Source organism: Rutidosis leptorrhynchoides, chromosome 3 (assembly GCF_046630445.1).
Source record: "Rutidosis leptorrhynchoides isolate AG116_Rl617_1_P2 chromosome 3, CSIRO_AGI_Rlap_v1, whole genome shotgun sequence".
NCBI classification, from domain to species: domain Eukaryota; kingdom Viridiplantae; phylum Streptophyta; class Magnoliopsida; order Asterales; family Asteraceae; genus Rutidosis; species Rutidosis leptorrhynchoides.
In genome coordinates this window covers 360121668-360135815 of record NC_092335.1, presented here as the reverse complement: position 1 = coordinate 360135815, position 14148 = coordinate 360121668, and the positions used below count along the sequence as shown (strand labels likewise).

At 34.9% G+C, this 14148-nt stretch overlaps 1 long non-coding RNA gene across 2 annotated transcripts; it reads right to left on the bottom strand.

The window, feature by feature from the left end:
- Positions 1-5204: 5204 nt before the first annotated feature.
- LOC139897580 (uncharacterized) lies at positions 5205-11625 on the bottom strand. 2 transcript variants are annotated; one of them, XR_011776671.1, is made up of 5 exons: positions 10008-11625; positions 7409-7462; positions 6707-6842; positions 6587-6650; positions 5205-5702 (listed from the first exon to the last, which is right to left on the bottom strand). It is a non-coding gene; the product is annotated as an uncharacterized lncRNA (long non-coding RNA). The 2 variants fall into 2 exon arrangements; XR_011776670.1 differs by lacking the exon at positions 10008-11625 and having other exon boundaries at positions 7409-8344.
- Positions 11626-14148: the final 2523 nt, after the last annotated feature.

Below are 14148 nucleotides of genomic sequence, written 5' to 3'. Positions count from 1 at the left end.
AAGGTACACTCGTACAATCCCGTGCAAAATGACCCCGTCCTCCACACCGAAAGCACGTAGGCCCATAACCTGTCTTACTCCTCTTCTTCACTTTTTCAACACCTCCGGGCGTACTTCTCGCCCTTTTACTAGGAGCACCTCTTGATTCTAACTTTCTCTTACCCAAAGAGTGATCAGCAAATTTTGAAGCATGAGATTCAATCCCCATAGCTGCTCCTTCGTCACCGTCACCTTGAGGTTTAGGAAACCTCTTTTCTAACTCTTCCTTCACGACCTTAGGCACTCGGTCTCGAACCATCTCGGTCACTATTCCCTCGAACGACTCTTGGAGAACTTGCTTAACCTTGTTGGCGAAAATCAAGATATAGCGTTCAAACTCCGTCTCAATCCTTAATGTTAACTCATCCTTACCCTCATGAATAGGCGCGTCCGTTCCGGTTCCATCTTCCGTCTTCATTCTAAAGAATGCATTTAGATTAAACAACGAAACGAAAAGGAACGACATACATATACCACACTACTCCATCTCGCTCAACAATCGTCGTACATTACTTGTTTGACACGATTTGCGCCCGTAACAATGGTAGCTAATCATTGTTACGCGAGCACGTCGCATTAACATGCTTGTACAATGTCCATCTCGCTCGATGCTCGCTAAACATACATAACAAATAGCGCATGATTAGTTACATAAACCTATGCACAAACCAATCCCGATCCGACCCAAAGTCCTACAAGTCCCGCATAGCGCACACACAAAAAGTCTAAGTCTAGGCGCCTATCTCAAGTCACCTAAATCCCTTAGACCATGCTCTGATACCACTTGTAACAACCCAAACCAACCCGCGAACAACCACGTGAAAATACAAAAAAAAAAAAAAAAAAATTCCTGTGCAGCATACCCGCGCGGCGCGCCATGTAGGGGCGCGGCGCGCCAAAGTGGTCTGTCCGAAAGGTCTCAAAATGCGAAAAAGATTGACTAGTTCCCGACACTTTTAGACGAAACGCTTTTTACCATACATCCAAATATGTAAAACTAACCTGTTTCAATTATAAAATCAATGTTTTACAAGCGGGGCCCACATCAGCCGTTTTATGAGTTTAGTACAATTTACGAGTTTCGACCACCAAAAAGTTTAAGTTCCAAACTACACAATGAGCATGGCGTTTGGGATTAAACTACCCAACTATCGGTCAAACTCCAAGAGCTACTAAAGCCAAAAGCGTCCCCTAGCATCAAGCGGGATCTCTAGTCCAAAACGAAGCCCTTACCCTTGTCCAAAACCGAACCTATAAAAATAGTAAACAACGAGAGGGTAAGCAAAGCTTAGTGAATGCAATAATTATACGAATACATATATAATTATACCTACTTGCATACACTTACACACCAAACCGCAAACACGCTAGCATACACATTTAGCTTATCGTCACAATAGCAAGCTATAAATCTCCAATACCACAAGCTAGCATAACAACCACATATGAATATAACTCGAATAATATAATATGCTTACAACACAAATAACCATGGTTAACCAATAGTACAAGGGAACGGCGCTCGCAAAAACGCCATCGGTGTTCATAACATCCGTTAGGGCACTTAACACCTCGCACCACTAACCCCTAGGGTGGCACCTTAACACCTCGGCACATCACCCTGAGTGGCATCTTAACACCTCGATGCATCACTCATTATTTTTACGGAGTGGTGTCTTAACACCTCGACACTACACTCCTAGGTGGCATCTTAACACCTCGATGCTACACCCGAGTGGCATCTTAACACCTCGATGCTACACTCCTCACGTGAAACGTGGTGTCTTAACACCTCGACACTACACATTTCACGCTACAACAAATAGATACATTATATACCTACACATATAATTATTCCACTCACCTCAAAGTCTTGTGAAAAGATACCCGAGCTTGCGAAACCTCAAAGTAACGTACCTATCACATTATACATATAATCAAACGCAAACTCAAGTTGGTCAACCGATCCTTTCATCATTCCAAAACCATTTTGACCCAAGGCGCAATTTCAACCCATTTGAACCCTTAACCCTAATTTTGGGTCAACACACACCAAAACCCTAATCATTAACCAAGATGGGTTTAAAACACTTTTAAATCACGAAGTTAACTCATTTTCACACATGCAAGACCACTTAGGTCATTAAAGACCCATTTGACCCATTTCAAGGTCAACACACCCATTTGGGTCATCCATGCCCAATTAACACCCATTTACATATCATTGAAGTGTTCTAGTACTTTAACAAACTAATTAGGTTCATAAACATAGATTAACACTTTGAAAACCCTAATTAGTTACCTTTGAGTCCACATGACCCAAATTCACCCAAAACCCCCAATTTACTAGCAAATGGGTTTTGTGTGCTAACTAACCCAAGCCCTAACCCTTAATACAATTAAAGTAATAAATTGGGTTTTAGAACGCACCAACACAATCACTACGTAGCTAGCGACTAGATGAACGACTTTAAAACACGCACCTAGACCCGATTCAACCTCCTTCTTCTTTTAATGGAGCTTTCTCACTCTTGAAGTGCACTCTCTCTCTAAAATTGAAGTGGAGAAGATTTGGTGGTTGTGAATGGAGTAATGAAGCTCCCAAAACTGATCTAAGGCATTTAATTCGGCCCTTAAGTGTTTTTACCAAAATACCCTCAAAATATCTAATTTAAAAAGAAAGGGGAATCTGTCGCAGGCAAGTGGCGCGGCGCGCCAGAAGGCTGCGCGGCGCGCAATATCATTAGGCCAGATTCTGACTTCTTTTTTAATGTATAACAAGAACCCCACTTCAAGTAGCTTATTTACACATGTGTACACAACAAATATTCGGGTCTTACACCAAATTTGGGGAAAATTGTTAATTTTGTATGAAGATAAACTTGTAGTCAAAAAGCTTGGTGGATGGAGTTAAACATATGACTTTGACTATGTTTTATGAAAAATTATGTTTACTTAAGTTAGATATTGGACGACATGAGTAAGGGTTGGAAAGACTTGAAGTCTTGAGTCTTGAACTAATTAATTAGTGTCAATGAGTTTTGTTAGTTTAAAGGAAGAACTTTAGGTTTGATTGGTCTTGAATGACTTGTATGAATAAATTGTGATACATATGTATGCTTGTATGATTAGGTTAAGATACTTGGAATTGGGCTTGAGGAATTATTGTGCTTTGGTTGTAATTGACTTGCTTGCGGTTAAGGTGAGTTCATGATATATACTTGTATGTATGTATTCGATTGAATTGTAGTGGCTCTAGTGTGTTTAAGCACACTAGAGTATATTTGTAGTGGCTTTAGGGTGCCTACGCACACTAAAGTATAATGTGGTGGCCTTAGTGTGTTTATGCACACTAGGGCATATTTTATAGTGGCTCTAGTGTATTGATCACACATTAGAGTATATTTTATAGTGGCTCTAGAAGTGTCCCGGAGAACTCTAGAGTAAGTTAATGACACTTGATTGTGTTATACAGTGAGCTTACATCTCAAATGTAGGTGGGAATCTAATGGTGTCGTCGATACCTTAGTTTTCCCAATGTAGTAGATTGCATACATATTTACATTTGTATATTATGTTCTCACTAAGCGCTAGCTTACTCTTGTGTTGTTTACATTTTTATAGATTCGGGTGCGGATAAAGGAAAGGGTAAGCTTGATGGTTAGCTTGTTGGTGTGAAGTTCTTTTGCATGTTGATATGCTCAACTTGACGTAGTTGGCTTATAGGTGCTCTTGAGTGGGATAGATATATCCTAAAGACCATGCTCATGAATTTTTGGTTTCGTTATGTTAAAATGGGTCAACCTTTAATAGTTGTTTGTAATGGGTCGGTTAAGACTAATTAGTGATGGTAGTTTGTGAATATCTTAACTTGTTGAAAATGTTGTTTTGTATGTATCTAATGGCTCAAAAACAGGTTGCGTTCATTGTTGTTTGTTGGAGTTAAAACGGGTCAGGTGTCAAAGTGGTTTAAAAAAAAGTTATCGTTTTGCAGTTATTGGTTTTTGGCCGTTAAATGCACTCGTGAATAAGTTAAGAAACTGATCGTAAATCACTTATTCGAATCATAATCTAATAGCACTGTTTACGAAAGTGTCAAATCGTTTATGCAGCTAAGCTACAAAAATACTCCGTATATAAAAAATGATTTACGATCAGTTTACAAAACTTAGGGTTTTACCTGTAGATGCGACCGTATGTTGGAATGAAAGAATTTCATAATGTAATTTAGAATCGTTGCCATGAAAGTATTCTTGAATCGATGAGGAACAGATTAGTTGTAACCCTAATTTTGTGACAGAAATTCAAATTTAAGATAAACTAGTTAAAGACCCGCGATTTCGCGGGATTTTTGAAGGGTGAAATCATTTATTAATACCATATTATATTGTATTTGTTATTTTGCTTAGGGGTGTTCGTTCGGTTGGTTTACGGTTTACATGGTTTATTCGGTTTGGTTTGTTCGATTTTCAAGAATATTTTTGAGAACCAATAACCGAACCAAATGTGACAGAACCAAACCAATCCAACCAAATAAGATATCGGTTTACATGGTTCGGTTTCGGTTTAACCAATTTAAAACTCATTGATAAAAAGTATGTAGTTTTATATATTTTTGAGAAAAGCAAAATTATTTTATTGATTAAAATATAAGTATACAATATTGATTAAACTATAAGTATAGCCGGTTTCATTATTATAGCATATTAATATGGATAAAATAAATGAAATATTTAATATTTAATATATATACAATTGATAGTAGTATATTTTGGTTTTTCGATTTGAAACCAAATGTTTATTTTACAAACCAAATCCAAACCGAAAACCGATAATATTTTCGGGTGAAACCAAAAAATCAAACCAAAACCAAATAAGCCAATCCACTTTAACCAAACCAATTTGGTTTGGTCGGTTTCGTGGACGAAACCGTTTAATACACACCCCTAATTTTGCTTTGAATTTGGTTATCCAAACAATCTAACAATAAAAGAAGATCAATATGAAGTTTTTCATAAGAATACTATTTGTAACATATTTATTTTGACAATTTTTTTTAATATACAGTAGAATAAGAATATACAAACATAAGATCATACATTTTAGTTGTTTAGTTGCAACTCGTGTTTAATGATAAGATCTGTAGCATATAAAAATTACCATCATTCATCAATTGACATATCATAAAGTTTGATTACATGACAAACTATTCAATGGTTACTAAGCTACCATAAGTTACATCTTAAAGTGTTCAATAATTACATGTCTAAGCATCAAAATAGAAAGATATTAAATCCATAGATACATAATTCAACATATTCATTAACACTTATGTACAAACTAACCGTGAACCAGCAGAATCAAGACTTTGATAGCGAAACAAATTGTTACACCAAGTGAGTTCCATCTAAGACCATGATGAACCTGCGTTCGTCACGCAAGAGCGCAATCAAACATTTGTCGTCCGGAACATACCCATTTAAAGTTAAGAACTTTAGCCATCCTTTAGGAACATATTTTTTCTTTAATCTTTTTCCTTGCTTCAAACCCCATATATGAGTTTTGTTGTTGAGATCGAGACACTCATAGTCACAATTACTTTGTACACTCATAGTCACAATTACTTTGTAGTTCAGGTAGTTTTGAAGCTTTTCCGGCATCCGCTAAATCACATTCATATTTTAATTGTTAAACAGTCCATAAACATTTGTCAATAACATGTTCAATAAAATAAAAAAAAAAATTCTCAAATGTACTTATGAATGTGATCTATCAATGGTTAAATCATATTTGGTAATGTATGAATGTTGGTAAAATCTTATTTGGTCACAAAATGTCAACTTTACCATATATTATGATTTAACCAAATATTTGATAAAGATTCTCAAATGTAGTTATGAATGTGATCTATCAATGGTTAAATCATATTTGGTAAAGTATGGATAGTGGTTATAACATAACTTTTAAGACAATAGATTAGTTATTGTATAACTTATCAAAAACAGAAACCTTGGCTTCAACGTTATTGGCATGTATTACCAGTTAAAAAGCTATAAATCATCATCATGAGGGTAAGTGAGGTGGAAAATTCAACCCGTTTACTTCTAGCCAATATAGTTTGCTAAACAAAAAAAGGTCAAACGAATCAAAAATTGAAGGGAATGTATAAAAAAATAATTCTGGGTCAACTCAACATGACCCGCATTGACCATCGAAACATACTTAAATAGAAATTTGTGGTTTGATGGCATAAGTATCGACATTATATTTAAATGGTATAATGGAGTCCTGATATTTCATGTGGACCTATAAATATGTATTGTAAAGGTTACTGGGATTAGTTTTAGAACAAACTGAGAGCCATCAAAAGCAAAGAAATTAATTACCAAGCAAAGAAATTAATTAACTTATATAAATATTAATAAGTCTATTAATTACCTTATATAAATATTAATAAGTCTAAACCCAGTGTGACCTTGGGGTTTTTAGCTTAATATAACTTTAATTTAAGCTTAAACAAGTACCTAAAGAGGTCAAAAAAGCAAACCTTAGTTCCACAATTAAGCTACTGCTCGAGCAGAGAAATAATGAAGGGAACATTATTCATATACCTTGAAACAACATAGAAGTCAACCTCTCAATAATGAACAATTGTCAAACTGTGTACCTTTTTTGCAGCAAGTCTTCTAAGAATAACTTGAGACTACTCACTCATATATTCTGCTTCTTTCTTGCTTTGGTAGTAGTCGTCCAAGCTTATCCTCCAAACAAGCCACATCTTCCATCTCCGTTAAAGATATAGCCTACAAAATTTGAGAAAATGAGTGATCTCCGGTTACCGTTTCTTCAAACTTACTTAGAGGTGGCAAAACGGGCAAGGGATGAGCACGACACGTCACAGAACAGTGTTAATTTGGTTAATCCAAAGCAACTTTTCTCTAAAATATAAATGTGAAGGAATTTCAACGTGATCTATTTGACGTAACTTCTTTTTAATTTACCCATGTTGACTCGTTAGAGATTAAATTGACCCATTCGTTCTTTTTGATTGTTCGTATTACCACCTTTACATTTACAGTTGGTCAACAGGGGTGGATATACATAATCTACAGTTGCCCACTCCCTCTATTTACTAATAACCTACATATAAATAAGCTTGTATATGAGATTCTTATACCGAAAATCATAATTCCATCCAGAAAGCTCGGAGAAGAAAGAATAAAGAAGACTTTTACACTATTCAAAAAGCCCAAATCGTATATGAAAACAAAGTTACAGTGATGAATAATTATCAGAATACGGCTTATAGAACCCAACATTGATTTATTGTATTTATGTCATTTCTGGACCATGGACAAAAAGAACTTACACTAGTTGCACGTCCAGTAAGCCAGCTGGTACTTTTAGCCGTCAACTTCGAAAGCTGAGTGTTAAAAAGATTCAATTCTCAGAAGCCAGTCTAATCACAAATGTGGATGGTAAAATGAATCTTGTTAATAAGAATATTACCTTCTTAAAATGATTAAGATTATCAACAAATCCAGCTTTGTAAACCCTAAACCCTAAATCCTAAATCTAACCCCAAAAACCTAAACCTAACCTCTAAACCCTAAACCCTAAATCTAAACCCTAAACCTAAACCTAAACTCTAAACCCTAAATACTCTGAACACTAACCCTAAACCCTAAGCCCTAAAATATAAACCCTAAAAACTCTAAACCCTAACCCTAAACCCTAAAATATAAACCCTAGAATCTAAACCCTAAATCTAAATCCCAAACCCTAAATCTAAACCCTAAACCCTAACCTAAACCCTATAATATAAACCCTAAACCCAAACTCTAAACCCTATAATATAAACCCTAAACCCTAAACCCTATATTATAACCTAAACCCAGATCGAATGAGTCTTTTAATATTAATAAACTATTAATGCATCCATCTTATGGTACGGAAATTAAATGTAGCAATAACTTATCTAGCTATGGTAAGATTGGAAAATCAATCAATGTCGGTTTTATATATCACTTTGATTGTTATGTTAAACAAAAGATGGTCATGATAAATCCATAGTACCGAACTAGGCTCAAGATTGGTAATAACAACCTATAACCCAAACCCACCCACAATGACATGACCAAATACTTGAGGAATCTTTCTATCAACTATAAGCCTGCATCTAGAGGAAGTTTTTATACATAAAAAATGGGGTAAAAACTCGATCTAGCATTGTGGCAACACCAAGTATTACCTTTGCATACGTACACTGTTAACGTAAAGGTAGCTCCATTGAAATATTATTCTTATATATTGTAACGACCCGTCAAAATGGCTATTGACGCGGCACGTTAATCATTGATTCCACAGTGAGGTTTTGACCTCTATATGATACGTTTTGATAAAATATTGCATTCATTAAAATAAGTGACTTTCTAAACATAGAAAGTTATAAACATGTGGGCAAGTGCTTAGGTATAAGCAAAACCCCGAAATACATAAGTCTTTAATTTACAGGTTGACATCACAGTCCAATTATTTATTACACAACGCAGTTTTATTTTGAATGCAATAAACTTTGTACAAAGCATGAGAGACTCCATGCAGGAAACAAGCACATCACAGCGGAAGCATTCTAAGGACCTGAGAATAAAACATGCTAAAAAGTCAATACGAATGTTGGTGAGTTATAGGTTTAATTGCTCGAGTCATAAACATATATAAAGATAGACCACAAGATTTCATCAAAAGTTTATCAATAGATTCTACGTAACAGAGCACCCTGGTAACTAAACTTAACGCTATAGTGATAATTACCCCATTCGTTTTAATACACGCAAACCAACGTATCTTAAACTCAAATAACATACGTCCGTTAAAAGGCTAGCGCTCTAGCTCGGACGGGGATGTCAAGCCCTATGGATCCATATACAATTATTCGCGCCCACCAGTCCATATCCTATGTACTGGCAGCTACTAGTTACCAAAGCTAAGGGATTTCCGGTTTAACTCAGTGTAGAATTTAGTATGTACTTGTGTCTTATCGCGTTTAAAATAAATTGCATGTATTCTCAGCCCAAAAATATTTGAAGTATTTAAAAAGGGAGACTATAACTCACAGTTCAATATTGCGATTCAATAGTGTAGGCAAATTGCGTAGACGTAATGATGGTAGACGACTGTATGGTTGGCCTTGGATTCAAGAACAATACCCCGAATAATACCCAATATTTCCTTAGCTTAAAGCGGTTTGAAACCCGAATTAAAAACACCCTCGTATATACCTTATTATTATTAAACTTAAATTTAAAATTAAAATTATAATATAAATTTAAATATTGAGAGATAGATGTGAAAAAATTTCGTCGAACAAACTGCGTATTTATATTACTTTTCGATTTACTGTAGCTCATGCGATCGCATGAGTTTTCAGTGTTTTTGCCATGCGATCGCATGGCCGCCTTTTCCGTTTTTGTTTGCTAGTTCGTCGACATCAAATAGTGTTTACTGTAGCAAATAGTGTTTACTGTAGCAAATAGTGTGTACTGTAGCAAATAGTGTTTACTGTAGCACTGTAGCAAAATACGGTTTCACTGTAGCAGATAGTGTTTTACTGTAGCAAATAGTGTTTTACTGTAGCAAGTAATTTTTACTGTAGCAACTAGGATTTTACTGTAGGAAAGTCGTTTTTACTTGTAGATATATATATATATATACATACATATAATTGTTCATGAATCGTTGAGAGTAGTCAAAGGTAATTGTATATATGAAACAGTTCTAAAATTTTGAGACTCAATCTAACAGACTTTGTTTAACGTGCCAAAATAATAAATCGTATAGAGAATTGGTTTAAATTAGTCGAAATTTTTCGGGTCATCACATATATGAATGTATACGTACGCTGAAATATGTAGCTATACATTATTAGCAATCACAGCTTAAACTAAAAATTATGGTCACAAATTTACCTCACTTCGCAATAATAGATGATCAAACTCGGCAAATGTAAGAATAATATTTGTACAAAATAGTCAAGTCATACCCGCAGCTTGTGGTTCCATAGCCCTGAGTATCATAAAACATGACAAATTTACTACAGATCTATTGGTTATATGTATATACCTATTATGTACAACCTAAACCAAATCACAACAATCTAATTACAGATTAAAATGCTTATAAATAATCTTTAATTCCCACCGAGACTACCAAATAATAATTTATGCTTACCTCTTAATCATCTAATCTAAATCAATAATAGGATCACAAGTAGATGAATGTATATATGATTTACATATAAATCAATAACAATTTAGGGTAATTATATAAATATAATTATAAGTGAACCAGATATAGTAGCCAACACAACGTTAAAAGGAATGAACCACCCATCAATCCATTTCCTTTAAGTTAATTTTGCATATAAAAAAATGAAATAACTTTATGAATAATATGTTTCATTTTGATGTGAGATTTGCAAATCTTGCAAACATTATCGTATCAAGATTTTGGCATCCTTACCAGAAGTGCAATGTCGGCCCAACCAACGCGACCCCCAAAAACGTGAACAGAGATACCCGCTTTAACTAAGTTAAAAATGATCAAAAGGCTGTAAATAAGTTAAAAATGATCTTAATTATATAGCAGATTACTACTTATTAAATGATGTATCACATATGAAGTTTGTGAAAGCGAGTGTTAACTACTCCGTATCAAACAAAATCCAACTATTCAACTTTGTTAAGTTTTTTTCAAAATCCAACTGTTCAACTTTGTTACAGATGTTCAATTTTTCAATTCATATATCAAAAATTTAATGGGTAATTTCGTATAATAACTAATATGAACACAAACACTTTATTTGCAATAATTAAAATCTGAGAATATACATCAAGTCATTACAGAAAAGAAAATGCTGAAAAGATATTCAATCAACTTTAAATAAAAAAGAAACAACTTTTTTAGTAATTAATTACTGTGATCATCAATCTTTTGATTTTGATCAATTAGAAACCATATTTCACTTTCTTTAACGACTCCATCTCCGGTCCAGTCTTTATCAAACTGCAATCCTTTCTTGATGGCTCGTCAAGTATGTTCAAGATAAATAAAACCAAACAAACTTCTCATATTTCAATATATTCCAACTATGTAATCTATATAAAAATAAGTAAATGCATACTAAACTATATCCAAAATGAGTAAAAATAAGAAGAGTCAACGACTTAAGAGATGGAACATGCTATGAGTATTTGATTGGATAATTCTTGGTAGCATGATATGATTATAAAAGCCTCTACATTAGAACTAATAACAGAAAATCAGGAACCCTAATATTAATAACAGAACAATCGCTAACTTGAAGATAAGTTTGTAACTCAACCATATGAAAACTTGTAACAACTAAATCGATAATTAGCTACGATATATCAGAAACCCTGATTTTAAGTTGGGAATATAAAAGTATGTAACGTGAAAATTGAAATACGTTCCTCGATGATATATGACTTAGCTTGTTTCTTCATGCGCACATTTCCAAATCAAGTCAGATCCTCAAACCCTATTACAAATGATAGAATTCATGGTTTGAAAATACTCAAGGGTTTGCAATTTTGTAATTGGAAAAAAGGTCTTACGGGGAGTAAATGATTTGATTTAGTTAAATGGAAGGGTAGTATCGGGATAAAGAGGAAGGATTTTTATTTATTAGCTAATCTTTTTAGTAATTGATTGACCATTGAATTAAGAGGTATTGTAACGTAATTTTCTAATCTAACGGTGATTAAGGGAGTTTTGAAAATATTTATTAGCTAATCAAGAATATCTTTTAATGTATATAGAGATAGAGATATAGAGATGTGTGCTGACTTTTGCCTCATTGTATTCTGTGTAAAAGAAACAGAAATGGCACCCACAATCTCAAAAAATAAAAAACCCCTTATTACCTGTAAACGACGAAACCCTAATTTTTTTGACAACTTCAATCGATAGTATCTCTTAAAAATGAAGGATAAGTGATATGAGGGTTAGGTTTACCGTTAATTTTAAATTAATTTTATATGGAATCAGGAGGAGGGAAGGTTTTAAATTAATTTTATATGGAATTAGGAGAAGGGGAGGTTTAAAAAGTTTAAGGGAACGTTTGGTTCAACGATTTTAATTCTCAGGATTTGAAATTCCTCGGGATTTGAAATCCTATCTTTTGTTTGGTTCGAGGTTTTCAAATCTCAGAATTTGTAATGTGAACCCGAAGCGAGAACGCAATCGCAAAATGCAAACCCGAAATCGAAACGTGAATTCAAAACGGGAATGCGACCGTGATACGCGAACCCGAAATCGAAATGCGAACCCGAAATGAACCCGAATCGCGTATCCGAAGCGTGAACCCGAAACGCGAACCCGAATCGCGTATCCGAAACATGAACTCGAAACGCGAACCCGAAACTCGAACCCGAAACGCGAACCCGAAACTCTAACCCGAAACGTGAAATGTAAATCGTAAACATAAAATCTTAGAACATGGGATTTCAAATCCCTCATATATACAAAGGATTTTCTAATCCTTCATCTATGGGATTTCATGGGATTTGAAATGCAAATCCCTCCAACCAAACATGAGATTTCATGGGATTTGAAATGCAAATCCCTCCAAATCGCACGAAATCCCACGAACCAAACGCCTCCTAAGTTGATTTAGAGGTGAAAAGCGCGCCTATTAGAAGAGGTCTATAAATTTAATAACAATGGACATATTTAAAAGAATTTAATAACACGTCTAAATATGTTATTATTTAGACGTGTTCTTCCCATTTGGTGTGTTAACACGTTTAAATAATATGTTAATTAGACATGTTCCGTCATTTTTATCAACAACACATCTAAATATGTCAATTAGACGTGTCAACACGTCTAAATAATATGTTAATTAGAGGTGTTACGCTTTTTTTTTTAATTAGACGTGTCCACTTGTTTATATAGACGTGTTAATTTATTAACACGTCTATATATGGGGGTCTAAATGAGGATAAATGTAGTAGTGACATGGTCGGTATTCCAATGGTGAAAGCAAAGGCGGTTATGTGGAAGATCAAGGGTATCCTTGCGTTCTCACACAGTTGTCTTGACGGTGTTATCCACATGTTTGTTCTACCGGCGGGTTTATTCTTCATTGGAAAGTTAAATCGGGTGGATGGAATTTTGTACGGGTGGATCGGTTGGGCGATGGGGTTAATTGAGTCGGGTCGGACTCAGACGACCCATTATCTCCAAAACTAAGGAAGTAGGTTCCATAGCCAAAGAGTTTTTCTTGTTTCCCAAGCTAGTAGCATAAAGATCGTATTATAGCTCGGTGATATTTTTGGTGTCGAAAGACTTCACTTGCTCGAAGTTTATCGGGTGAAGTGCGGCGTGATTCGGGTGCAAATCCGGCGGTATCAAAAGGAGGTATAAATAGCGAGTCAAGTTGTTGCTGTGGGATAATGATGTTGATGTTGATTCTGTTAGGTTAAGATGGGTGTTGTTTAACGTCTCTTCAAGTAGGATATTGTTAGGAGTGCGAAGCGATTTAAATAAGGAATTGAAAAACGAGAAAAGGTGTTGTTGGGTGGAAGCTCGAGACCGCGAGCTTAGACATGGCGACCGCGAGATTAGCTAGTCGAAACAGATGCTGAAAAGAGCACCTCACGACCGCGAGGTGCATGATCGCGAGCGCGAGATTTTGGCAGACGGGAGGAAACTTCCAGAATCGTGATTTCTTGTTCCCTAAGTCGTTTCCTTGTTGAGTTTTGCCTATTTAAACAACTTATTGTAACTCATACATGTATGCACTAAAATTATCAATAAAAGAACTCTCTTTGGTGGCCGAGGATTAAAGTAATCATTCATGATTACATATAACCTCATTAAATTATCTTGTCTTTATCGTTTTTGTTAGTTTCTTCGTATGAATCAACTATTTTCATTTATTATAAGTGTGTTTGTAGGGTTATCAAATCTTGTTAGGGATCACGTGTTTTATTCCCCTAAAACTATAACCAAGTGTAATTATATTGATATACTTAAAATGTTATGCTCCGGTGATTCAACAAAGGACACAAGATTCATGAAGGA